Here is a 26001-nt window from a genome sequence, read left to right as displayed (position 1 = left end):
GCAAAGATGACCAGGGAGTCAACCATTCCCACCCGTTGGCCATCCGCTCTTGGAAATAAATAATGGAATCATAGAGAAAACTAGGGAGATGTTAGATCACAGATAAAAATGATTGACCATGACTCAATTCACATATGGGGAAAAACTGTCTCCCAGTGTTTCTGTGCAAGCTCGTTTTGGTCTAAAGACATTGCTTTTCTGTTGCATTCTTTCCCTGGCTCCTCTCCACCCACCCCCATCCTTAAACCCCCTATTCAGTACTTGCTGGACTTTAGCATAGGGAGAAAGAAAAGAGCAGTTGCTCTCTGGTAAGCAGCTACCTTGTCTTTAAACCAGAAATGCAGATTCTACACCTGCAATCTGTAGTGAAATTTAACATAGGTGGCTTTTGATTCTCCTGGAATTCCAGATTCAGTCATCATGGGAAATGAGAGACAGAATCAGTGAATCTATTAACATGCTACATGCTGAGGGAAGTGCAATGTATGAAACAGCCATAGATCATTTCCTCAGAGAGCCATCATCTAGTTGGAGAATCAACAGTCAGGGATGACAAATGTGCGGCATGCATGTTTCTTCTCACCTAACTTGCCCCTGACAGACATTACTAATCAATCATGCTATCCTTTTCTGCTGATCTCACACGCAATCTCAGAATCCTCTCCAAGGCAGGCAGCACTTAAATAGCCATTAGCCATATTTCAGAGTTAGTACACAATCCGAAATATATTTGTCATTTCTAATCACAATTAACAGAGTAACAATAACAGCCCATTACCAAACAGCACTGTGAAAAACCAGGTTTTGGGGTACAGACAGTTAAGGCAGTAGGGATTCCAAGGAAAGCTTCATGGAGGAGGAGGGACTTAAGCTGACTGTGGACATTTGAGTCGAATTTAAAAAGTGAAACAGACTCAATAATCATGGACACCCGCCCACAGAATAGAACATTCAAGAAACCAAGGCAAAGAGCTAACAGGAAGATCTGAATTTTCTTTCAAGGCCTCCAGGCAGTGGGGCCCCTCCTGACTCTGGGAAGGGACTCCCCACCCTGGGGTAGTATCTGCAGCCCTGCACTGCACTGCAAGTCCCACTCCTCATCCTAGAGCATGCTGAGTCACCCTAAAAAGCAGTTAAGCACACTGCAGTGACCCCCAGACCTCAGTCTTTCACAAACCATCTTGCCCATTTCAACCACCTCCATGTGTCACATTATTATTCACTTAATATTTTATTTAAATCAACTCACTTTTTAACTTCAATAAATTAATTTTAAAATAGAAATACTGTATATCTGCCACTAGAAAAGGCAGTCTTGCATACGTTAATTTAAATAATAACTACTTTTAAGATATTTGTTTATATGCCCCCTAAGATAATCTCATGTACCTCTATTAATAGGTCTCTGTACCATACCAGCTTCAGTGGTTAAGCGTATGTGCTTTGAGATACAAAATACTACATATAAAATAGATAAACAAGGTCCTACTGTACAGCACAGGGAACTATATTCAATGTCTTATAATAAACTATAATGGAAAAGAATCTGAAAAAGAATATACATATATATGGAATCTAAACTATGACACAAATGAACCTAGCTATGAAACAGAAACAGACTCATGGACATAGAGAACAGACTTGACCTTGCCAAGGGGGAGGAGGTTGGGGGAGCAATGGTTTGGGAGCTTGGGATTAGCAGATGTAAGCTATTATACATAGAATGGATAAGCAACAAGGTCCTACTGTATAGCACTGAGAACTATATTCAATATGATAAACGATAGTGTAAAAGAATATTTTAAAAAAGAGTGTATATACACGTATAACTCAATCACTTTGCTGTATACCAGAAACTAACACAATATTGTAAATCAATCATACTTCAATTAAAAAAAAAAGTATGTGTTTTGGAGTAAGATGGACCGGAATCCTAACCCCAGCTCCATCACTCATTGGTTGGGAGGCCTTGGCAAGTTACTGAAATCTCTAAATTTCCTCATCTGTAAAATGGGTAAGTAATAGAACCCAATGCATAGTCTTATTCTGAGGATTCATTAAGGGAATACCTGTAATGTGCTCAGCACAGTCCCCAGTACCCACTCTTTTTAAGTACTTACATCATTTTATTTCATCCTGGTTAGGGATATCTGTTCCAGATCAAGCTATTTTCTATCCCAAGGTATCAAAGTAGAGTGAAAACAGCAGAGAGATGTTTGATTAAATCCAGGCTTCACCACTTCAAAAGGTGAAGCCTAGGTAAGTTACTTTTTAAAACTCTCAGTTACTTCATTTGTAAAATTTAAGAAGAAATAGTAAGTACCTCTCATGGCTGAGGAATGTAAATGAGGTCAAACATAGAGTGTGCTGGCATTTTGTTCTTGTTTGATAAATGGTAATTCTTTTTTTTTTTTATGGGAACATATATATATGTATAACTGACTCACTCTGTTATAAAGCAGAAACTAACACACCATTGTAAAGCAATTATACCCCAATAAAGATGTTAAAAAAAAAAAAAGATAAATGGTAACTCTTGTTATATATATTACACAGAGGTTTCCTCTGAATTTCTGAAAACACAGATACTGTCAGGCTTTTGAAATCCCCTATCATTCCCCACTTTAGACCCACTTTCTTTATTGAAAAACACTGGATTCCCAAAAATAATTGTGTATTCTCCTTTCCACATGAGCAACAACAACAAGCCTGTCCTAACAAGCAGAATGAGGGAAGCCTTCTGAAAGTTCAAACCTTTGCATCCAAGACCCAGACTCCTTCTTACATGGCCTCTGGTTCTGTTGAAATGAGCAACTTCTCTTCTGTAATTAGAATACGAACTTGATGTGACTCTAAAGATCCTTATCTGATGGATCTAGGAGAAATCAGCTCCTCTCTGCTATCTGTGTGGCAGGCCACTTCTCTCAACTCCAAAACCACTCAGGCTCCTGTTTTGTGAATCTTTGAGCCAGTAAAAGAACACACCTCTCACTGCCCGGCAGTGTCCTTTCTCCAGTGAATACTCTCACTGTAGCCTTTAACCCAATGGGTCTTGAGGTGGCTGTAGGAAAACATCTTTGATGTGTGAATGGAGCAGCTCTGTCTCCATTTATTCCTTTGCCTTTCAGTTTAGTACTCCCTCTCCAGCAGTAACTCCCGAACGGCTTTGCTCAAGTAGACTCCTCCTACTAGAAATGATCCACAGACGGATAACTCATTTCACAGCGGCTGCCAAGGAGCTGTCAGACAGTGGTTCTTATGGCCACAGGTCAGATTTAAAGCTGTGACCTCAAGGAAATGCACGTGTCTCACATCCCATTAAAAGTAGTTGAGCCAGACAGTGGCCCCCATGGAGTGCATCAACTTTGTTTTGGTTGTCGGGCCAGAGCTGCTTTTTGCATTGAGAGAAGAAAAGTTGCAGCCTCCCTTAAAGGCTGGGATTTCACTCAAAATATTTTTCCTGCTCGACAAACACTCATCCATTTACTTCTACCAGTCAAAGAAGAAAAGTTCTAATTCTATGATACAACCCAAAGAACCTAAAGCAAGAGTCAACACAAGAGAATTCCAGTCTCATTACAGCATCCATATCGACTACTTGCCAGATGGTCTGGAACAGCATGTAGGTTTCTAATTGAGTGGCAGTATCAACAAATGATTGGGAATGGCTGTCTGGAATACTGTGCTGAGAATACTAAATTGGGAAGCAGGCTGGCAGCAGAGCAGGGGTCTGGGGGAGGGTGGTCAACTAGCAGTGTCTGCCTTAAATACAGGATTTGGAAAAGACAGCATTATGCCATATATTTACTTACTTTAGTTTGTGTATATTTCCTTTCTTTCCTGAGCTGTTGTTATAGTCTCCAAATCAGCTTTCCTGCCTATAGGTCTCCACACACCAAGGCACACCCCATTCCACTGCCATAGTCAGTAATCCAATGGGCACATCTAACATATCATTCTTCCTATGGCTCACATGGTCCAAGGTCTTAGCATGGTGCATAACACCCTAGACAACTGAGCTCCAGCCATCTCTCCAGACACATCTCTCATCACTCCTCACCACAATGCTGTTCTCACATTCCTTGAGATGTCCTTCCTCTTGGCACATGCTACTCTTTTTCTCTGAAATGGCTTTGCCTACCACACTCCTCTTGCTAAATATTACACATCTTTCAAAGCTCAATTAAAGCTTCACCCCTTAGTCTCTCCCTCCAGGATGCCCCAAGACCTTTTGTTCATATAATGGTCCTTTTTATATCACAGTCTTATTAATGATGACCCTTTCACTGCAAGTGATAGAAACCAATTCAAACTGGCTTAAGAAACAAGAAAAATACCAAATTAATAACTTTAAAGAAGGAATGTGCTATTATTCCCTTACGTTAATGAAACGTTGGAGATAGGGTCTTCCAACATGACTGGATCAAGATGCTCAATGATGTCTTCACAGACGATTCCTTCATTTCCAGGCATTTTTCTTTGAACTGCCTTAATTCCAGGTAGTTGGGACTACTCTAGCTGCAAGTCTATCAAGGAGTTTTCTTCCCTAATAGTTCCAAGAGAAGGCCCAGAATTGAGTTTTATTGGCCTGTGTTAGATCACCTGGCCACCCCTGGACCAAGCATTGTGGTCAAGGGCACAGAATTTGCTGACTGTCCAGGTCTGAGTCAGATTCCACCCCTGAAGCAGGAGGAGTAAACCAACTCCACGCAAACCATATGGACTGAAAGTGGGGAAGATTCGATTCATCAAAGGAAGACAGGGGTGTTAGTTTCCAGAAAAATGAAGCATCTGTTCCAGGAAGGGAAAATATACCATCCACACACTCATATAAAATGATGAATTTGGGGCTTCCATGGTGGCACAGTGGTTGAGGGTCCGCCTGCCAATGCAGGCGACACAGGTTCGTGCCCTGGTCCGGGAAGATCCCACATGCCGCGGAGCAGCTGGGCCTGTGAGCCACGGCCGCTGGGCCTGCGCATCTGGAGCCTGTGCTCCACAACGGGAGAGGCCACAACAGTGAGAAGCCCGCATACCAAAAAAAAAAAAAAAAAAGAAAAAGAAAAAAAAAGATGAATTTGGAGCTTATATGTCTCTTTTCCCCACCAAATGGAGCCCATCACACCTATTCACGGTGCCCAGCGGCAGAGCCTTCAAGGACAATACAAGGACAAGCACTTTTCCTTGACTCTTTGAAAGTGTATGGGAGTTCCATTCCAGTCTTTTGGGAACATGATTATTAACTGTCTGTGTTTACTGAATATTTCCTCATTCTGTGAAGCAATTTATGAATCTTGGTGCAGCTTGCAGAGACAAACATTACTTGAGTCCTTGCTTGACAAGCACAGAAGGGAATTTATGTGAAGTGTTCTGTGATACACATTATGTTTACTTGCTAATGAAATTTATTCCAGCTGTTGTGCTTATTTATAGCACACTGATTCAGAACTGATGCAGTCAATAAAAAATGGCTTATATGTGACCAATTTAAAATATTTAAAACCTCTTATTGTAAAAACAAAAGATAAGGCAGTTAAAATGAATAAGAAAAGAGAAGCTTTGTTAATGGCAAGAGACAAAAGAGGAAAAGAAAAATGTCTAGTGAATAGATATATATGCATTGTCCCTGGTCTTTTATTTGAAATCATATTTGATTTTTAAGTCTCAATATGCAAAGAAAATCCCTGATCACTCATGGGTAATCCCCGTAAAGTCTAAGAAGCTTGTATAAATGTTATCCTTAGACTTAATACTTTTAGTGGGTTTTTCTTCCTCTGGAACTCCCTAAAGTATCCCATTCTGTGCCTGATGTAGTAGGAAACACACTGGCTTAACAGTTTTTAATTTCTGCATTCAAATTCCAGCCTGCCATGTTCTGGCTCTATTGTCAAGAAAAACCAACTGGCTTTAAAGTATTTTTACATGCATTACAAAGCACACGTGACACTGATTCCAAAGTAGAAATATGGCAACTCAGACACATTTATCTGATGGGGAGAACAACATTTATTTATTTATTTAAGAAACACATATAGCACTTACTTTATGGAAGGGATTATTCTGGCCACTTCATTTACATTTACCCATTTCATCCTTACAACCACCCTTTGACATAGGTACTAATATGATTCCCATTATATAGGTGAGAAAACGGAAGCACAAGCCAGTTAAGTAAACTGCCTAGGATTTCACAGTCAGTAAGTGTTAGAGCCACCAACTGGATACAGGCACCTGACACTGCAGTTTGTGTTTTTGACCACGTACTAACTGCTTCTCCGGTAAAGTGGCTTTGGAGTGAGGCAGGGCTAGGTTCAAACTCCATCTCTACCACCTACTAACTAGTGACTTGGACAGGTCCTTTCATCTGTCTGATCCTACAACTTCATCTGTTACATGAAGATAATATCATATAAATCCCCTAGCACCATGCCTTGCACTCAAGTGAGATTTCTTCCTGCAGACACAAGTAAGCTAACTGCAGACACGCTTAGCATCTAACCCAGCCACTGAGTTGGAATGGCCTTGAGGAACATTTCAAAGGAAAGCACAATTCTAGAAATCAGCCAGTGAATTGAGATAGAGACAAAGAGGAAAGAAAAAACAGTATTTCAGGATTGATGCTCAAAAGCAAGTTTTGGTTTTGAGTCATCCAATTCATTTTGGGAATGTCAACCTAGCTTGTGAAATGTCGCCAGTGGTCCAAAAGTCTTCTTAGAATTTCGGGAAGGAAGAACTAGGCTACTGATCTGAACTTTCAAGAAACATCAAAGTTGATTCCGTGTTCTCCTGCTACAGAGTAAGTGAATAAATACTGCCAAAACGATCCCCACATAGTGGTTATCATATGTGTGAACTCCTTCAACAAAAGGCAGGGAGGCCACAGCCAGAGGAAAAATTTTTGGCTTCAGTAACCACTCAGCTGTTACTTGATGACAACCTAATAACCAGATGGAATCATCTGTACAACCAATCTAAATGATTATATTGAAATGGAGCATTAAGGTGGCAAAAAAAAAGGATATCCAGGAAGTCTAGGTTACACTTACATGTCCTGACAAAACCCTGAGAATCAAAATATATCAGGGTAGAAAAAAAAGAAAGTATAGCTATTTATTTGTTTCCAGTTGGCTAGTATATGACCTGTAGACATGGGGCCATATGTAGGTAGTCAGAGCCCAGCCTCATTGACCCAAATATGAAAAATGATTATTATTCATCTCCATAGCAACAACTTATTGAGCAACTATTTGTTAGGCACTGGACTAAGCATATAAAGGGCATTAAATAATAAAATCTTCACAACTATATTTCAATACAGCAAGTATAACTCTTATTCATATTATAAAGTGGCTTGAAGACAGTAATTAGCCTTCCCAGATTTACACAGCTAGTTTATTGATTTCAATATTTTTATCTGCAAATAGAAGAAACCTAAGTCTAGGTTTAGACTTCAACCTAAATCTAAGAGGCAAGAGCACTCTCTGGGGTCTCTTAATAAGGACACTAATTCCATTTTTTGAGGGCTCCACCTCATGACCTAATCACCTCCCAAAGACCACACCTCTTAATACCATTGTACTGGGGATTAGGTTTCAACATATGAATTTGGTGGGGGACAGAAACCTTCAGTCTCTAGCAGCCTGTAAGCTCCATGAAGATAGGGATTGATTCTGTGCTTGCTAGTTTGTAGCCCTTGTTTCTATCACACTGCACAGCATATGGCAGGTGGTCAGGAAATACTGGTTGAGCTAAAAAACAAATTAGAGAAACCAAGAGTTCCACTCTCTTCTTTTAACCTCTTCTCTAATGTTCTGCTTAAGCAGATTCACACCGTGACCCATTACCTCCTGACTCCCAACTTCTATTTCCTTCGACTCCACAAATTCCATGGAGTTGGACTCAGCACTTTGTAATACAGGCACGGTGTGCCCTGATCTCATGGGCTAGGTCTAAAAAACAACTATAGTTTTCTCAAGGTTTTAAAATGTACTGTAGATAATAAATAAGCAAACAAGTAAACAAATTAGCACTATGGTATATAATTAAGAGCTCAAGTTCTGCAATATACAATAATGAAATCTTCACATATTAAACGTGTAGCTGTGTTGGTTACAAAATCTCTTTGAGCATCAGTAATCTCAGCATAAAATGGGGATAATGATATTAATCTTATAAGATTTTTGTAGATATTCAGTAAGTTAGTATATGCAAAACTTTTAGCCCAGAAATGGGAACTATTTTTAACAAATAAAATTCCTATAACTTCAAAGATATTCTTCTCAGAAATGATATTTCTATAAAGAGCCAAACTCTTTAATAAAATGATGGGCTGACTTGAGGTAAAAGGGGTTAAGAACTATTGCTGTAGGGATTCCAGGCAGCCGACGTAGTTACTATGAATAATTCATACAACAAAGTGCCTGCTTTTTTGAACTCAGTCTATGTTGAGATCCAGTGGAAATTTTAGGTCCAACAGAGGAGTGAAACCAAGGTCAATTCTCCCATTTTGCAGAACCCAGTCATAGATTAGTTTCCTTTCATTAAAACCTTTGCTGCGTTAGTGAAATAAGTCAGAGAAAAACAAATACTGTAGGATATCACTTATATATGGGATCTAAAAAAAAAAAAAGCTAAACTCGGGCTTCCCAGGTGGCGCAGTGGTTGAGAGTCCGCCTGCCGATGCAGGGGACATGGGTTCGTGCCCCGGTCTGGGAAGATCCCACATGTCGCGGAGCGGCTGGGCCCGTGAGCCATGGCCGCTGAGCCTGTGCGTCCGGATCCTGCGCTCCGCAACGGGAGAGGCCACAGCAGTGAGAGGCCCGCGTACCACAAAAAAAAAAAAAAAAAAAAAAAAAAATTCACCACTGAGCATGACAGTTGCCCTTTGGAAAATCTGGCCTTTCAGATGAAATTCTGCATCAACCATAAATTCTCCTTTCCTAAGTTTACTCTGCCTTACATTCCATAGACTTTTAGCATAATCCACAGGCTTCCAAATTTAGATAAGCAAAATCACCTAGAGAACCTTTTTTCAAAATTTCAAAGCCTCATCCCAACGCTACTAAACCAGGATCTCTATGGGTGGTGTCCTCTATCCTGTATTTTTAACAGATTCCCAGTGATTCTGAGCTGGAGCCAGCTCAGAACTTACTCTGGTACTAGAATTTAAACCAGTAGTGCTCAAGCTTTTAAAATCCATGCCCCCTTTTGATAAACATAAAACTCTTGTATCTACCTTTAATGTTCTTAATACAAGCATTAGAATTTAAAGAACTTAAGAACTTTTTCTCCTAACTGTATATCAATGCCACCTCACCTCTCCAAGATTCCCCACCCAACCCTTGGGTTGATCCTCAAATTATTTCATGAATATTAATTCAAAATAGTTTAAGCAACCTTAAAACAAATATTTTGTCATTTTTCTTTCATCAACTTCTTCATTGCCTTTAGTATCACAACTTGACAGGATAATTAATTCTTTCATTCAAGCACTATTTACTGTGTACCTGATATGTACCAGTCATTGTGCTAAGGATACAACTGTTAAGTAAGACAAGGTCTCTGCTCTTGGGGAAAACTACAGCCTAGCACACAAAGACAATCAATAATCAATATAAGGTAGTGATGAATTTCATAAAGATAATAAAATAGGTCTATGTAATCAGTTGAAGTTGGAAGTGGTCTCTACTTTAGAAAGGGTATTCTAGAAAGATCTTTAGGAAGAGATAACATTTGAACTGAGACTCTGAACGATGAAAAGAACCCAGTTATGATCCGGTAGAGGGAATGTTCCAAGTAGAATATGTTCCAAGTAGAGGGAAATGCAAACACAGAGCCCTGGAGCAAAGCTCTATTTTCACTGCCATGGCCCTGGGTCCAAACCCTGGTTGGGGAACTAAGATCCTGCAAGCTGCACAGTGCAGCCAAAAATAAATCAATAAAGAAGAAGAAGAAAATGGAAAGTGTAAATATCAATTCCACTCCCAAACATCAAGAAGGTAACCAGGTGTAAGTGATAACTAACAACATTATGTTTCAGAAACTAAAGCAAAGTTGCCAGATTCCTAGAAGACCCCTTCCCACCTAGTCTCGGGCTTTTATGGTTGGGGGAGTTGCGGCCAGGGAGTTAAAATTAGGAAAGTGGAAGGTTCCTCAGCCTAAGGGGAATACGGAAAATAACAAGTTGTGGTCTCAGGAATCACAGCAAGAGATCTTCAAGCCCACAATGAGCTGAAAAAATGTGGACCCACCTACCTTCAGGGGCCAGAGGTCTCTAGAACACTGAAACTGAATTTCTCTCCTAGGGAAATGGGGAGGTCAGAGAAGGCAACATGAATCAAGGAAATAAAGTAATGTGACCTTCTTTGCACTTGAGATTTATGCATGAAAATTCATTCTAAATAAAGTAATAACTAAAATTAAACCAAAAAAATTAAAAAGGTTACTCTGTGCTTGGTGTTTCCTGTGTCTAATTTCCAATCCTTTTAGTCATCCCACTAGAGAAGTAATATCACTCCTCCGCACCCCCAGTTTGCAGATGGGGACCTTGAGACTCGAATTAAGCTTGCCTAAGGTCTTGGCTAATAAACTATAAAGCCGCTTACCTAGTAGCACTAAACACAGTGCAAGGCACATTGCCAGTACTAGTATATTTATTTGATTAATTAATTGGCCAGTTGAAGACTCTCTGACTCAAAGAGTTTTGAACTAATAATTAGTTGGTCTGTTTTACTATGGGTCACGAAAATGACTCATATGTTTAGCATATATGATTTAGAAATTTACTATGTATAAGGCACTATCATCAGTAAGAGACAGTGAAATAAGACAGACACTGTCCTCAGCAAATAGCAGTCTATCTGTAGATAAGAGCACACAAACAAGCATAAGGAAGTAAAATAGACTAGAAGTGCAAAGCACTTCTTTGGAAATTTGAAAGAGGGAAAGATCACTTTCACCCTTGGACACCAAGGAGAACCCTCTGCAGAAGGGGCATGTGACAGGAAGGTAGTTTTAGGTTCCCAATTATCTTGTGTATTTGAGTATCATTAACAGACCTACTTAATTCAAAACAACCCAACCTTCTTTTTCCCTCAGCAACAGGGTTTTACCTGAATTATATAGATAGCTTCCTCAATTCTAGTATTTACACAGCCCGAGTGAAGCCCGTTTGTTCCAAAGAAAGAAGTAATGAACTTCAACAGATACTGACCTCTTATGGATAGTTAGCCTGCTGCGTGGATTCCCAAGAAAATATAAAATTATGTCAAATTACTTATGTACAAATGCAATTACCTATGTGATGGCCTGTCCCTCAACTGCTCCTTTTTTCTACAAAATGCACCCCACCCACTGGGGCTGGGGACAGGATGGGGGCCTGTAGTCATGTCCATGTCACATGACCCTTCACCACCACAGCTGATTGAACTCAGCCTGGAATAATTCATCGTGTCTCTTTCAGCAATAGAATTGGGGCACAGTTTGAGCTTCTTTTGGTAGCTCAAACTGCAAAGACGGACATTTGGGAATATGGAATGCCTTATCCCGGCACAAACACATGAGAAAAGACAACTGGTTGAGAGAGCAAGAAAAAAGAAAAAAAAACAAATATGAAGAAACAACCAGAAGCACACGAAGAAAGAGAGAATTATTACCAACTGCCTTGGCTCCTAAAGATTTTTCTGGCTCCTGGATCTACAATAAATTCTGAGATTCTTACAATAAATTCTCCTTTGTTTGTTTAAGCTAGTTGGAGTGTTTCTACTACCTGCAACCAGAGCATTGATACTCACAAGGGAGCGGAGAAGGGGGGAATGTATAACACAGGCCAAGTATGGGAGAAATCACTTTGTTCCATTAGCCTAAGCAAACAAAAGCAATCCCACACAAAAGTGACAGATCACGAGATGTCACATCCCAGCACTCAACAGCAGGCCCTGTGTGCTTTTATGGGGGGCTATGACAGCCTGCACCCCACTAGGTCTGGGGAGGCACTGTGCCTTCCACACCCTGGTGATCACAGCAATTTGATAGCAGAGTCTAATGAATCCCACAGTTGGGGCTGGGATGCTTTTGTCTGCTTCGGCAGTGGAGAAAGCCCAGCTGGCTTCTTCATTCAGGTACCGGAAAAACAAGAACACAGGAGGAAGCTGGCTTCCCAGGTCAAAAACAGTTACTGAAAATTCTATCCAAGGGTCACTTTCAAAACCACAACATGCAAGTAGGTAGGAAACGGAGCTGTGAGCAAAAACTTCTGAGCATCAGTCCCCCTCAGAGAATAAATCTTACCTCTACTGAGATAAAATTTTTCTCCATTTCCTTTGCTTCCACTTCATGACATGGCCCTCTATCTTGTCTGTTTCCTGAATTTTCTTGGCTACATATCATGGTTGTTTGTCTTCACTCTTCTACCCGAAGATAAACACTCTGAGAGTAGGATCCAGGTCAAGTTCATTTCTAGACTTGCCAAAGTGCATAGCATAGTGCCGGGTACCGAAAACATGCTTGGTGGTAAATGTTTAAGGACATAGGCTCTGCCACTGACTACCTGTGTGACCTTGGGAAATTTTCTCAACCTACCCATGCCTTATTTTCCTTACTTATAAAAGAGCAATAATATTCCCTTGTTCTCTGGATTACGGTTCAGTGAAAACTAAGACATATGTAAAATGTCATGCATGAGATAAACACACTACAAATGAGAGCTACTGTTAGTAGGTAATGGCCTGAGAAGTGCAGAACCAGACTGTGCCCCCTTCTCTCCCACATATTCTATTATCACTGTTATACCTGGTTTTTATTTCAACCCTAGAAGTGCCCCAGTAGCAAGGATACAACCATTCCTCCAGGAGAGGGAGATAGGCTAGGAAGAAAGCAACCACACCAGATAAGTACACATGATAAATAAACAGTAAAGGACTGCATTGTGCCCAGCTTTGAAATGTGCAAAAATTACACCTGCTCGTGCCAAGTTAGTAGCAGTTTCCAAGTGCCTGATGCTACATTCATCACCACGTCCCAGAAAGATGCTGACTGAAGGTTTTCAAAAACTTCAAGACTCTTGCAATAATTGCATATTCATTAGACAAATTAGTTCTAGATTATTTTTAAAACCATAACTTTAAAAAAAAGAGCAATGAAGAATTCAAGAGAATTATGCAGGAGTGGTGTTTAGAATATAAAAATGTAGAATACTATTCATTCTCTCTGAAAGCATTAAATGGTAAAAAAAACAAAAAAAATGAGGGATGGAGAAGAGAAACTAAAAATAAAAAGCCACACAGAGAAAAAAAATATCTTTATGAAATTCAGCCCTTGGTAAGTATATAGAATTTTTCTATTAGTTGGGGTTGGGGGGAAATGTACAAAGTGTTTCCACCTCTAATGAGGAAACACATTGGGAAAATAAGGACTCTCATCATAATATTGGCTGAAGTGGTGATTAACCAGTGTGACCCCTAAAACAAGTATCTGCTGGGATCTTGTTCACTGAGGAGCCACAATCTGGTATAACAGACCAGACTCCGTTTTCTTTTTAGACTCCATTATTCCCAAAATAAGCAGCTGCCACTTCACCCAGACGTGTTAAACGGGGTAGAAAGTCAGGAAAAGTAAACAGAAGCCACCAATGGAGCATCAGGTGGCTCACAGCTTCCTGCCTTGAAGTGCATTACAAAATGGAAAAACAAGTCCGAGAACATGGGGCCAGGCAGCGTTCTCCATGACAGGAGCGGTGAGGAGTGCAAACGCTAGTATTTGCCATGTGGGAAGGTTACATCCCGCGCTCCACTCCTGAGGCCACATGGGTGCAATATTAAGGTATAAATTAAAGAGCCCAGCAGTAGTTCCTGTTACTTGCCAATGCCCACTGAGGTTGATCACTTCACCATATGCAAAAGGCTGGCTGCCTTGCTACCTGGCAGAAAAATGAAAGCAGTCTGTTCCAAAACCAACCCCATCTTCTATGATTATAAGCACACTGCTACATTCTGGGACTAGCGGAAGAGGTGGAAATTGAAAATAAATGATCATAGAATTAAATTTATGATTACAAAGTGTAGCTAGTGCTCCCAGGGAGAGAACAGAGAGCCATCTACCAGCATCATTTACATTGGCGGAAGGGGAACAGGCAGAGAATACCAATAATTTCTAGGTAGTATGGCATAGTGGTTAAGAACCCTAGCCCTGGTGTTCAAAAGATTTATATTTGGGACCAATCCCTCCACTTTCCAGCTCTGTGACTTTGACTTCAGGCAAGTCATTTCCTCCTCCAAGTTTCAGTCCCCTTGTTTGCAAAATGGGAATAAGAATACCAGGACAGTATCTCAAGATGTGAGGATGTAATCCACATTGCCTCTAGAATTTAGTAAGCACTTACTAAAATTCTTGTTATTATCAGACATGCTAGTCCAAAATATAGCACACTAGTGTATTAGTTTCCTAGGGCTGGCATACAATGCCACAGACTGGGTGGTTTAAACAAAAGAAATATATTTTCTCACAGCTCTGGAGGTATCAGCAAAGTTGTTTTCTCTTGGGGCCTCTCCCCTTGGCTTGCAGATGGCTGCCTTCCCACTGTGTCCTCACAGGGTCTGTCCTCTGTGTGTGCACAACCTTGATGTGTCTCTGTGTGTCCAGATTTCCTCTTCCTAGAAGGACAACAGGTGGATTGGATTAGAGTCCACTCCAGTGTCTCACTTTAACTTAATCACCTCTTTAAAGGCCCTATCTCCAAATATAATCACATTCTGGAGTACTAGGGATTAGGGCTTCAAAAAAAGATTTGGAGAGTATACAATTCAGCCCATAACAACCAGTATAATATGGGAGCTGACCAATCAGAAAAGATGCTGCTTAACCACTGGTCAATCAGAATAGATGCTGACTGTACAACACCAGCATAGTGAACTGATGCAAACGGGTTACTGTTACTGTTATGATTATTATCATTTGCTGAGTTTTAACACTACCTCTACTCAGGGTAAGTCAGGTTTTTAGGCAGAGTGATCCAATGTTTCTGAAAGGTGAGATTTCAGGAGGCAAAGCAACCTTCAACCAGCATGAGCTCCCATACCCCGCCTCTTCCTGAAACCGGACAAATGCCCAGAGCCTTTGGAAACTACTTTGTGAGAAGAGGCAGGAGGAAACAGTGACAGGTGGAGGAGCAGGGAGGGCACAGGAGACTGAGATTTGAAAACAAAGACTAGGAAGAAGACATTTAAGTGCAGAGAGGAAAACTTCCATGCAAAGAGCTAAGACAGCCCAGACAGAGGAGACCTCAGCAGGCCCATCTCCAGCTTTGGTTCTAGCCCAGGGTTGACCAGTCAGAACTTTCACAAGGTCAAGATACACTCTTCTTGGCATAACTCCTTCATGTCATCCTACTAAAAAAGATTCTTTTCCTCTTTACCCAAATGGCCACTTTTGTTATCCTACTGTGTTGTGTCAGACAGAAAGTTGTAGAAGAAAAAGAAGAAAAAAAACACAAAAACCTAATATACCCACATCACCTTTTTCTACATCATCTCCTTCTCCCTCTCCTCCTTCTTCCCCTCTATCAGCCTTTATTCTGTGCTCATCATGTGCAACATTGGGTTTCTCACTTTTGCCTTCATTTAATCCTCATAATCTCAACAGCTCTGTTCTTTACCATAGGATAAACTATTTGTAACACAAGACAAAAAGACAACCTACGGACTAGGAGAAAATATTTGCAAACCATGCGACCAAAAAGGGCTTAATTTCCAAAATATACAGACAGTTCATACAACTCAGTAACGAAAACAAACAAACAAACAAAAACACCCAACCTAATCAAAAAATGGGCAGAAGACCTAAACAGATATTTCTCCAAAAAAGACATACAGATGGCCAACAGGCACATGAAAAGATGCTCAACGTCGCTAATAATTAGAGAAATGCAAATCAAAACTACAATGAGGGCTTCCCTGGTGGCGCAGTGGTTGAGAGTCCGCCTGCCGGTGCAGGGGACACAGGTTCGTGCTCCGGTCCGGGAGGATCCCACGTGCCGCGGAGCGGCCGGGCCCGTGAGCCATGGCCGCTGAGCCTGCGCATCCAGAGCCTGTGCTCTGCAACGGGAGAGGCCACAGCAGTGAGAGGCCCACGTATCGCAAAAAAAACAAAACAAAACAAAACTACAATGAGGTATCACCTCACACTGGTCGGAATGGCCATCATTAAACTGCTGTACAGCAGAAATTAACACAATATTGTAAATCAACTATAATTCAATTTAAAAAAAACGCCTACAAATAACAAACGCTGGAGAGGGTGTGGAGAAAAGGGAACCCTCCTACACTACTCGTGGGAATGTAAATTGGTACAGCCACTATGGAGAACAGTATGGAGGTTCCTTAAAAAAGCTAAAAATAGAGCTACCATATGATCCAGCAATGCAACTACTGGGCACATATCTGGAAAAAAAACTCTAATTCAAGAAGATACACGCACCCACCTCTGTCCGTTGACAGACGAATGGATAAAGAAGATGTGGTACATATATACTATGGAATATTACTCAGCCATAAAAAAGAATGAAATAATGCCATTTGCAGCAACACGGATGCAACTAAAGATTATCATACTAAGTAAAGTCAGAAAGAGAGAGACAAATACCATATGATGGTTATATGTGATTACATGATGGTTATATTTCCACTTATATGTGGAATCTAAAATATGACACAAACGAACTTACCTACAAAACAGAAACAGACTCACAGACACAGAGAACAGACTTGTGGTTGCCAAGGAGAAGGAGAGTGGGGAAGGGATGGAGTGGGAGTTTGGGGTTAGCGGATGCAAACATATATACAGAATGGATAAACAACAAGGTCCTACTGTATAGCACACGGGACTACATTCAACATCCTGTGATAAACCATAATAGAAAAGAAAAGTGTCTGTTACAGAGCAAACTACTCATTTAAACCCACCGGCTCTACCTCCCTTCCATGTCTGATTATGTGCCTCCCTGCAGCATCCTGTGCTTAGCCTACATAAGTGCTTCACCTATACCCCACACACATAAAATTATAAGTTCCCTGATGGTAGGAACCATATCTGAGCAATTCACCTGCTAAATCCACTACCTAACACAGTGCCTGGCTTACAAAGCTGTATGCAATAAGCAATTTTGAATGGATGTTTATAATACGAATAAACAAACCACCTATCTGTATCACTCCTCACCAATAAGACACATAAGATGTGAAATATTTCCCCTCACGGCCCACCCCCACCATATCCTGTACCATCAAGAACTAAGTGGGGTAAGGGTCTTCCCCCAGCCCCACCTAGTGCCATCCTCCTAATCCCACTTTTGAAAGAGCAGAAGAAATGCTGATCTAGAATTGAGAAAGCTCTGAAAAGGCAGAGTTCATTTAGGGCTGGTTTGGAAAAAAATTTTTTTAACATCTGGCCCAATTTTAAAATGTACTTGAGTTCCAGTTCAAGGAATGGGAAGCAGAACATGGGCTCGGAACACCAATTACTTGCCCCTTTGTCTCTCCCATTTCTTTGAGAAAATTTAGTGAGCTAAGTCCTAATATGCCAATATCATAATATACCCAACATTTGGGTAAATTATAGATTATGTGCAGCAACTGTTCAGCTTTTATAAAGAATTTTCCAAATAATTTTTTTTTTTAATTTTAGTGCTGTTTGTTCAACGTCCTACAGTTTTGAAAAATACATCATAACAGAAATGATATGGTCTTATGGCATTTTACCCACATTTGGTCTAATTTTCCTCATGTTTTTCCCAGCTGCTCTATTAAAGCAGGACAAATTGTCACCTCGAGAGATGAAGACAAAAAGAAAAGTAATAAAATAACTACAGATTTTTTTAATTGTCACTCAGCCCTGGAGACGCTAGATGACAACCAAGGAAACAGCTAGGTTTACCTGGGAGGAGGTGTTCTCTCTGGCTATTACCATTCCAGTGCTGCTGTTATTTAACAACCTGGCTGTGTTAACAGGGCTGTTCTTCTGGGTGTGGAACTATGGGGTCTGACCTCCAAGTTTCCTGGCAGGTTTTAAGAGGAAAGTGTACAAGACAGAGGGTCAGTCTAAACTCTGTCATTTGTTGGCTGCATGGCCTTAAAAAGCACATTGTCGGAAAAACAGTCAGAGAAACTGAATTGAGTCATTCCATAAAACAACTGGCCTGGACCCTGCAAAAATTTCAATGTCATGGAAGTCAGTGGAAGGCTGAGGAACTATTCTAAAGTAAAGGCAACTAAAGAGACATGACAACTGAACGCAATGTGTGAACCTGGACTGGATCCTGGATCAGGTGGGAGAAAAAACTGCTATAAAGGACAATATAAAATCAACTGACAAAATTGTTATTCTTTTGTTTATTGACGTGTTACTGTTTCAGATTTTTCCTCTCCCAGTAGAAACTCCATGAAGAAAAGAATGTTTTTAAAATTTATTTGCATGTAGATCACTAGCATTTAGGAGATGTTCAATGATGGGTTTTTTTTCTTATTAGTCATCAATTTTATACACGTCAGTGTACAATGATGATTTTTGAATGGATGAAAAAATGAAGGAATAAGTGGGATCAGACCTGCCAATCCAATCATTCTCCACAAATTACCAATACTGTCTCAGCTCTGGGCTCGACACTTCAAATCAACGACCTCATTTAGCTCTCTTCAAATCAAATGAAGTAGATGTTCTCAGCCCCATTTTACAGATTAAGAATCTAAGAATCTCACCAAGGTCCCTAACTCTATCGGGAGTTAGGGGCAAAAACCAAGACTTGAACCAACTTCTGACTCCAAAGTCTTTGTTCTTTCATCGCATGGTGCAGCCTCAGGAAAGCAAAGCACATTCAATCTTCTCCTCTGATCTGATGCCGCTCATTAGCATCCTGAAATCATCTGTGTAAGAACTTGACAAGGTTTCATTTTCTTCTGCCGCTTGTCAATGACACAACGCCTTCAGCGGCTGTGGGTGACAGGAAGGCTTTTAACCCGGTGAATCAATGGCTGATCCCGGTCTACCTCCAACACTGCAGTGACATATGGCAGCCTCAGTGTCATCTCAGGTCTTTAAGGCATCTTGTTTGTTGCCCTTAAGTCCCACTTTGGCAATTTTCACAACATTAGCCTTGTCCTTTGGATCGGAGATGAAACCCTCGGTAATCATTTAGGGCATAACTTGCATCAGCAGTAATGGTAGCTGGATTTTTGTCCTTGCTCCAAAAAAGTAAAAAGAAAGCATTGAGATTTTCTAAAGAAGTCCTTGTCAAATATTTATTAAGCTACCTATTGAGTTCCAGGTACTGCTTTCAAGGAGCCTGCAGTCCAGTGGGGAAAAAAGGCAAACAATTAAACGAATGCCATCAGAAGGAACGTATAGGATACCACGGGAAAGGGAGAGAAATCAATAAAGCCTTCCCAGTGGAAATGACATCTCTGCTGGCATCTAAAAGATATGTGAGTTACCCAGATAAAAGGGTAGAAGTTACCAGAGTCCTTAGCAGAAGGAACTGTGCATTCAATGGCCTGAAGGTGACAGCATGGCACATCAGAAGAATTTAAGGACATTCCACGTGCGTAGAGTTTAGGTGCAACACTGGGACAGCAAGAGGGTTTAGACTTTATCCTAAGGGCAATGGGAAGCCAATATTAACTTTGGGCTTAGTTCAAATGATGGCGAGACAACATAGGTAGACAGAAGAGGGCTGCTTCAGTCAGGGTCTAGATAGGAAACAGAGCCCCCACCAGTTATTTTGAAAGATAATTTAATATGGAGAATTATTTGCCAGATGTTGGAAGACTGAAAATACCAAAAGGAGACACTGGACTTGTAAACATAATAGTGACTGCAGAAAGTAGTGACCACTTCAAAGGCTGGAGAAGCAAAGAGAAGAGGTTGGTATTACTAAAATATAAAAGCTTAGAAGAGGGGTGCTGCAGAGTTCCACCCAAATCTCTGAGGAGAGGATACTGCCTGGGTGGTGCTCATTTCCCAGAAGTTAGAAGACCTGACACAACTGGAATTTAGACAAAGGCTGGCTGGCAGGTACTGATGTCTGAGAAGGCACCATGAGGCAGGTTCTGAGTGTTAGAAAAACAAACTGGAACCAACTGCTGCTACTAGAAGCAAGTGTCATGGTCAAGGTGAAGAAGCATTGGTTACATTAACAGGAAGGAGAAAGCCCTTCTTCCTCCCCCAGGTTCACAGTTTCTCCTGGAATGTGCTGCAGCTACATAACAACCACAAGTGGAGAGAGCTTGTTTGAATTTGGAAGTACCGCATCGAAAAGCAGAGTACAGACAGAAATGGGTCCTCGTAATACCATGTAGCCCTGAGCTGCAACTAAAGGCAAATCCACGGTCAGGATTCTTCAGTTAGGCAAACCACTCAATTTTCTTTCTCTGTTTAAGCCATTTGGAGTGAGGTTTTCTTTCACTTGCTACAAAAACAAAACAACAAAAACTACAATACAGTACATAAAGATACTGATGCAGCACCTTGTCTTGCATCTGTTTCTCCACTCTTTCTCTATTTGCAAAATAACTTTTTCTTGCCCTCCTTTTGGATCACAGTACTGGCAGGAAAATGACTTCACACAATAGAAAATATCTCTATTAAACATAATGAAAATCATTTAACTTCACTAGTCGACAAAGAAACGCAAACTTCAATGAGAATGATCTCAACTCAATTAAAATTGCCCCCCCCAAAAATACTTTAAAGATGACAATAACCAACTCTAACACAGTTCTGATGAAACAAGTACACTTATGAATATGACCATATAAATGGATATAGCTGGGCTTCCCTGGTGGCGCAGTGGTTGAGAGTCCGCCTGCCGATGCAGGGGACACGGGTTCGTGCCCCGGTCTGGGAAGATCCCACATGCCGCGGAGCAGCTGGGCCCGTGAGCCATGGCCGCTGAGCCTGAGCTCCGCAATGGGAGAGGCCACAACAGTGAGAGGCCCGCGTACCACACACACACAAAAAAAATGTATATAGCTATTTTGGAAATCATATTGTAATATGGTCTAAAGCTTTGACCCAGTAATCATACTCTTATAAATGTATCCTAAGAAAATAACTGCAGAGACCATTCTCTACCTTGCTTAACCCTCCTCATCTAACTGTAGTTCATCGATGTCCTATTTAAAGACTAATTACTAAAAGTGTACACCATACTATACATATAGTAGAATGTAGAATACAGTGTTCCTACTCATTTTCAGGACCCTGAATAATATTTCTGTGTATACTAATGAAGCTCAACTTTTTCTTGGAGGGGAGGGTGGGTAGTTTACAGTAATCTTATCAAATCTCTTTTGCATATAACCATTACTTAAATCTTGCATTGTAAGTGAGTTCTTTACATGTTTATAGCTCATCTCGTCAAGAAGACTGGAAGTTCCTTGAAATAAAGTACTAGCTCTCATCTTTATAACCATCCAACAACATTTCAGTCAACAAACAGGTAGTACATGCCTACTATGAAGTGGAAACTGCACAGTAGCTAGTGCAGGGCCATGAACAGCTGATGTTCGACAGAGATTATGATAAATGTCTTCCTGGGAATATTTACCTAGCAAATGTTTCTATGATACAATGAACTTCTTGAGGTTTTCATTCATCTTTGTATTGCAAAAGTTAGAGCAGTGCAGACATACAGTATGCTCGATGAATGCTAAATGATTGATTAGTAAATAAATTTTTAATTGACTGAACCAGAATATTTTTGAGAGTTCCAGTTGATGGGGCAGAAGATAATTACATGTATTTTTGTCCAACCAGTTCTTTAAGCTTATATGTACACATACACACACACACACACACACACACACACACACACACACACACCCCTAAGCCTTGGATGCAACCATGCAACCATGCCATGCATTTGTGATTATTAGCAAAGGGAATACTTGACCAGCTAGAGACCTTCTCCCAGAACAGCACCATGCATCAATTATAAGTGTTTGAGCTGACACCTCAAGAGGTAAAAATGTTCAGTATTTTCACCCAAAGGATTACATTTTGTCTAATAATGTTAATTTTGCACCATAAACACTTTACACTACCAAAAAAAAAAGGAAAAAGTAAATGCCTGTCAGGTTGACAATTACAAATGGCAAAGGAGAAATAGATTAATTCCTGCAACAGTGAATTTGAATTATCTAGAAGACAAGTATTTAAAAAACAATTTGACAGAGATTAATTAGGTCTGTGTCTTCATAAAGCAACATCTTTTGTTTGGTGCCACTTTGGCTCCAAATACACTCCAATTTGCCTGTAGTGTTAAGTATATGGACTTGGTTTACTTTACTTGCTCAGTCTTTACCTGAATTTTCATTCTCAATTTTCCACTGTCATTTATAACTCTTGCACAGTCATAAGGTCTCCATTTAGGAACACATTTTTACTTGTACATAGTTGGTTACCAAGGGGATTTTCAGCTGAAGCAACCATTTGATAAGAAGTAATACAGGTCAACCTCACTTAGAGAAACTCATAAAGCAACTGCCTAATACTCCAAATATATAAAACTACAAAATTGTCTGCTTTTCAAGATTGCTCCCCATAGTTTCCTTATTTCATGATTTTGCTGAACTTTATATACCAGTTCGAGAAATTTAACCTAAGGAAGGTATCATATCATTATGCAAAGATTTACCTTCAAGTTGCTTTATTGCAGAGATTTACCTTCAAGTTGCTTTATTCATAGTAGCCAAGACGGGAAGGGGATGGGAGGGGAGGGGAGGAAAAGGGAGAGGAGGGGAAGGAAGAAGACAGAAGGGGGAAGAGAAAGGAAGGAGGGAAGGAAGGAAGGAGAGAAAGAAGGAAGGAAGGGAAGAAAGGAGGAGGGAAGGAGGGAAGGAAGGAAGGAGAGAAAGAAGGAAGGAAGGGAAGAAAGGAGGAGGGAAGGAGGGAAGGGAGGATGCAAGGGAGGACAGGAGGAAGGAGGGAGAGTTTCTAACAGTTTTTTAAAAATAGAAGAATTAGAGTAGGCAAGTATTGAAATATTGCACAGCCTTTACAAATTATGTTGGAGAACATATAACAGTTGGGAAAATGTTCTTGATATAGTGATAAGAGAGGAGAAAAAAAAAAAAAAGCAAGCCACAAGCAATATATGGAGCAGCAAAAATAGCGATTAAGACCATGGATGCTGGAGCCAGACTGCCTTGGCTCAAATCCCAGTTCTACCACTCAGTAGCTGTATGACTTCAATCAAGTTAACCTCTTAGTCCCTCAGTTTCCTCATCTGTAAAATGTGGGTAATATTAGGATCATAAGGCTGTTGTGAAACCTTAGATCGTAAGGTTGTTGTGAAATTAATGTAAATAAATATAAATCAAGTACTTAGAACAGTGCCTCAGAGTAAGTGCAATGTAAACATTGGCTCTTATTAACATTTACAGTATGCTTCTGTTTTTACACACAACAGATGAAAATATTACACACAGGAAAAATATTTAGAATATGCCCAAAAATATTAGCAACGATTACCTCAATGGGATTAAGGGTAATTTTTAGATTTTTTTCTTCATTTTTTGGGGTTTTTTTTTTTTTTTTTACTTGTCTAGGATAAAGTTGCAGCATTTTTGTAATATTAAAAGTTAACTTTTAATCAACCACCTTTTATATGCTTTTGCTCTTAACAAAACTGTTTTTAAAAGCAAGTATATTACAGTATAATGTAATATCCAGCTACAGATTTTACTTGAAATTAAGTACAAAGCCATTATAGTTAAAGAATTTGAAGTTCATGATATAAAGTAAGGTGGTTTTGTTTTCTTTTGTTTTGTTTTCCTTCGTTTTGTTTTTAATGTTTTGCTTCCTGGGATCAACCATCCCTATATGATATTCAGATATGTCATTCATTTATTCACTTAACAAATATTTTAAGTGCCTACAATGTGAACAAAATACACAAAAATCCCTGCCCTCCTATAGTTTACATTCTAGTGGGGGGAAACAAAAAACAAAATATATGAGTAAATTATGCAGCATGCTAGAATATGATCATTGGTTCTGAAAGAAATGAAGCAGCATGGCAGGGATTTAGCAGAGGGCAGATGAAGAGGGGATGGAAGGAGGTTGGGCTACAGCTTTTAAAAGTGTTCATACTGAGCCTCACTGAGCAGGCAATGTACGCCAGAACTGATGAAAAGTCCTTTGATAAATATAAGGGTCCATCAACAGAGGAATCGATAAAGAAGATGTGGTACATATGTACAATGGAATATTACTCAGCCATAAAAAATGAAAAATGCCATTTGCAGCAACACAGAATGACCTAGAGATTTTCATTGTAAGTGAGGTAAACCAGACAGAGAAAGACAAATATCATATGATATCTCATATGTGGAATCTAAAAAATAATACAAATGAATGTATAGGCAAAACAAACAGACTCACAGATATAGAAACAAACATGGTTACCAAAGGGGAGGGGGAGAGGGATAAATTAGGAATTCGGGATACACACCACTATATATAAAATAGATAAACACAAGGACCTACTGTATAGCACAGGGAACTATACTCAATATCTTGTAATAACCTATAATGGAAGAGAATGTAAAAAAATGAATATACATATTTACATATATATGTATAACAGAATCACTTTACTGTATACCTGAAACTAACACAATATTGTAAATCAACTATTTCAATAAAAATTTAAAAATAAAATTCAAAAAAATACAAATATTCACTTCATCATTCCACAGAGTTGCTGAGTACTTAGAATTTGCCAGGTCCTAGGCTGGGTGCTAAGGAAGAGGTAGTATCCAAGGAGTCATGCTTCCTGTCCTACGTTACAAAGGGTAAAATCTTATGGTCATAATGGTCCTTTACAGGAAAAGTTTCCCAACCCCTGCTCTTAACCATTATCTTACTTTAAAAATTAATTTGAAGTTTTAGGGGAAATAATTGCAGTCCATTTAGACAAGAAAATCCCTTGGGTGTGGTTGTGCCTGCTTAGTTTAGATCTACAGTGAATTGGGATACGTAGACTGTGGCTTTGAGATTTAATGCATTGAATGCTTGAGGAGAATTACAGGAAGACATTTTGTGACATTTGAAGCTGTTTCGATTTCAGCTGCCTGTTATCTGACACTCCAAAATAAAATCACTAAAAATTTTCAGCCTGCTTACTTCGAAGTTCACATAAGACCTGTGATTCTCCTGATGCCCCTCAAATATGAAAAATCGTTTTAGAGACGTTATGGCTTGCAAGGCAATGAAAAATATAAATTAAAGACCTTGGGTATTATCAACTAAGGATAGCATCCATGCTTCTTTGCAAGCTCCGTTATATAAACCTCTATTATAAGTCTAGAGAAAGTTTAGATTTTAATTCCAATCCACAAAATCTCAAGTATTCACTCATTCAACAATTTTTTACTGAGGACCTACTATATGCCAGGCATTGCTACTGCTTAACAGAACAGTTACTTCTCAAGTGTCAGTAGCCTTCCAGTATGACATACCCCCTTTTTAAGTGAAATGATAAACATTTTTTCATCTTTAAACAAGAGGAAAAAATAGATATGTCCTTAGTATCTTGAAGTGTGCAGTCTACTGGAGAAGAGAAAACCCAAATAAACACAAATAACAAAAAAAATTATATCATTACAACTGTGCAGAATGCGTGAAGAATAGTCTTCTAGGAAAGGAAAGGGAATAATAGGCCACCTCATTCCCACTGGAAGACTTGGAAAGCTCCCTGGAGGAAGTGAATTCTCCCACAGGAGGAGCAGGGCAAAGCCAAATGAATTTTGTGGGAAGAGTACCCTTACCCCTACCACAGTGGTCACACACTGAAATGCTAAGGATTGCGGGAAAGTGGGACCAGAAAATAATATTTAACATATGAAAGTTGAATATTAGTATTATTATTACCCTTCGATACACACACACACCAACTTACAAAGGGGCCAACTGAGGCTGGGAGAACTGCCGATTCATCCACTTCCCAGCAAT

The sequence above is a fragment of the Lipotes vexillifer genome, unplaced genomic scaffold (genome assembly GCF_000442215.2).
Source record: "Lipotes vexillifer unplaced genomic scaffold, Lipotes_vexillifer_v1.1 scaffold1068, whole genome shotgun sequence".
In the NCBI taxonomy this organism is placed as follows: domain Eukaryota; kingdom Metazoa; phylum Chordata; class Mammalia; order Artiodactyla; family Lipotidae; genus Lipotes; species Lipotes vexillifer.
This window is presented reverse-complemented; position numbering follows the sequence as displayed.